This window comes from Cariama cristata, unplaced genomic scaffold, assembly GCF_000690535.1.
Source record: "Cariama cristata isolate BGI_N322 unplaced genomic scaffold, ASM69053v1 scaffold30560, whole genome shotgun sequence".
NCBI classification, from domain to species: Eukaryota; Metazoa; Chordata; class Aves; order Cariamiformes; family Cariamidae; genus Cariama; species Cariama cristata.
This window is the reverse complement of record NW_009594581.1, coordinates 27560-30944: the sequence shown is the minus strand read 5'-3', so window position 1 is coordinate 30944 and position 3385 is coordinate 27560.

Genomic DNA, 3385 nt, shown 5'->3' with positions numbered 1-3385 from the left:
CACTTGCAGATGGGAAGCAAGCCCATGTTTTCTCAAACGTGTTTTAGGGGGACACTAGAACTTGATTTTTTTTTTTATTTTTTAAAAAAGGTTATATTCTAAAATAAACAGTACCATACAAACATTGTTCCAGGCTGCAGCTGTTTATTGGTGGTGTTTAAATGTCCAGAAATATTATCATCAATATGATGCATAAAAGTGATTGAGCACAGATCAGCTTTGTATTCTAAGGGCAAGAGAAGACACTGCACTTTTAGTTGGTAAAAATAGCACAGCAAGTTGGAGACTATCGGCTTTAACTAACTTATACCAGCTAGTAAACATGTTAGGAATGTAATTCATGTTTACATCAGTGTGCCTTTATACACTTCTGGCAGTGTAAATGAACCTCAGGTTTGACATGAAGTAACTTTTCTTTTATAGACTCTTCTATTTCCAAAGTAGAAATTGAAGTTAGACCTTAAGCAGTGTTTATCACTAACCAATGGAATATAGCAACTGATAGTATTTTATTGCATTCTCAAAGCTCAACTGAGTGTATTTTGAGTAGATTTGGAAAGCTTTCTGAGCAAAGGTGCCTGATGCTCTAAGTGAATTACAGGAGTAATTGCTGGTTTAAATTTCAACCTATGGAGAAGTTAATTGCATTGCTCTTTGACTATTATATTGGCTACATGTTAACTGCAAAGGACAATGTACTTCTGAAAGGGCATCATAAATGTCCTAGGGGGATAACTAACTGCAGATATCTCTACAAAATGTTAATTAACGATGCTAAATAATAGGTGTTTTCTGCAGGACTGATCCCAGGTAGATCTCAGAGGTTCTATCTGCTATGCAGAAGAGAAAATTCAGATGGTGGATGAAAATAATGTTATAAGGCAGCTTTCAGTGTTCAGTTCTTGTACCAAAGCTAGAAAGCCTCAGTGGACTCAGGACTGGCTTTTAAAGTTGGATCTGTTATTCTAGGTCCTTGTTTGACATCATCTCCTATGGGAAGCTTGCCCATATGCATCTCGATATGACAAGACCTAGCTTCATGCAATCTTACCAAGTGTTTTTTATCTTGGCATAATCTATGTTTCAGATGATTATTCCAGCAAAAGGGAAATGTTTAGTCTTTTTTATTGTAACAATTGGCTCTTAAAATTCTTGAGGCATAGGTGGAATACAGAAGTGGGTTAGTGGATGTTTGCAGAGCACTGCTCCGATGCATGGGAACTGCATGGAAGAGAGCTTTGAGAGAGTTGTTACATTAGAAATTTTACAAGTATATGGTGGAAGTTAGTACTATAGGCTAATTAGAGGCAAAATTCCACATCATGGTGTTAGAGATGAGTAAGAAGAGAATATGCTATCAGGAACTTGGAAATGAAAGTAAGTAACTTCTGTTTATTTAATAAAATGGAGGAGGAGTAAGGGAATGCAAAGAGAAGACTAACACAGATGAAGTAATGGATTAGGAAAACATTTTACAGCGTAGATGAACAATAGTAGGACAACACTGAATCCAAAGAAAAGGGCACTGGATGCTCAAGATGCAGATGGAGAGTCTGGATGGCAGTGTTAATTGTGTGAATGGATGACTATGGCTTTACCTCAGATGTTTTGCAAGAAAGGATACATAGGCCTTAGCTGCAAACAAAGCATCTCCTATGAACATAACCAAAGTGCGATTTTGAATGCTTAATTATTGGAACCCATGTTCCCAATGTAATTATGTACCTTCAGAGGGCAATTATGAGTGCCTAAATTAGATACCAAAAATTGAACATCCCAAGCTGTTGTCAACCATCATGTGTCACCAAGTTATGATACTATTAATACTTGGAGGAAAAAAAAAAATCACCCTTGACAACAGTTATCTTTGATCTGCATGTGTGTAAATGTAGTTCAGAATTTTGCCTTAGATTTTTTCAAAGACTTGCATCTTTCAAAGGGAGGCATAATAGATCAGTTCAGATTCTTCTGTCATTGTTATCTTCGAGGACTCTCGTTTCAAGTGGTTTTTGAAAGTTTCTGTGAAGTACCAGATGATCTGAGATAAGACCTGATCCAGACGTCTTTGGATAGTCGGAGCAATCCGTTCTCTTGACTTCAACATACTTATGATCAAGTTCTAAATAAAGGAATTAGTGTTGACTTTAGAGAATTAGTTGATTTCTTTTACTCACTGTACAATCAAGTATTCGAGAAATCAGGAGTTTCTTGTGTGGAATCAATTGTCTCATGGGTCAAAAGAAATTTTTTCTCAGGACAAAACTCAGTGGAAGGGGAGTAAGCTCATGCAGATCACCAAAAGATTAGACAGACAGCTGGAAAACAGAAGCCTGAATTCTCCTCTTAGGGGCTAAATGAGAGTCATCCAGAAACAACACCAAGGTGCAACTCTGATGCAATGTGTGACATGCTGTTAAAATGTGTTAAAAAGAACACTGTAAAAGGGGAGATTCTCAGATGTTGTTTGTCTGCTAGAGGTGTAAAAGTGTTCTACTTTGGTTGTGCATTGTTTGTTTTCAGTTAAAATAACAACTCTCAGGGAAGTAATTCCTAGTTTTCTGCAGCCTTCTTGGAGATGAGTTTTGAAAGTGAAGGTTTGTACTGCAAGTAGGGTGTTGTTCAAGAAGTTATTCCATTTGCCTCTTCCTGCAGAAGTGCATTTGAGCATTTTGAGATGAGATTGTGCCCCTATGGCAGTGGGAATGGAAAACCAAATAACCATCCAGACCTACCACTACTTAAATTTTACTGAGGGGCTACCAGACTGTCCTAATGTTGATAAAGGCTTTTTCCAAAGTGATATTCTGCTCTCTAACAAATATGTAAATCTCTGAAATTATTTTGTCAGAGTTCTGTATACTGGAAACTATGCCTCTTTAAAGTAGTTAAATGCTTTCTTACTTTCAGAAACTCTTAACAGGAAAAATTGAAGGTTTGGTTCCACTGAGTGCTTTGGAATTTCTCTCTTTCTATATTTTTGTAGTGTATGTTTGTTAAAAAGTTTTCTGAGTAGATTACTGAAAGCAATGACCTATTCATATCAAGGCCATGAATTCGTGTTTAATGTAACTAGTTAGACAAAAGTGAAAGCTTACAGACTGATAAATTGTGCTATAGATGGGCTTCTCTGCACTTCTTTATTGATGGCGCTTTAAGTAGCAAGTTGGGGAGAAACAGATAATGAAAATTGATTCTTCTCTGCAGGTCTCACTTGCCTACTGTTGGACTTCAACAGACGTAATCTGTGAAGATAATTAAAGTTCCTTTCCTCCGAATGCTGTAAGTGATTTTTTTGTTTGTTTGTTTTATGGAAATAGTTAGGAGCCTATTTGCCTCACATACGGAAGAGAGGTGAGAATGCTAAATCACAAACAAATGGTAGAAA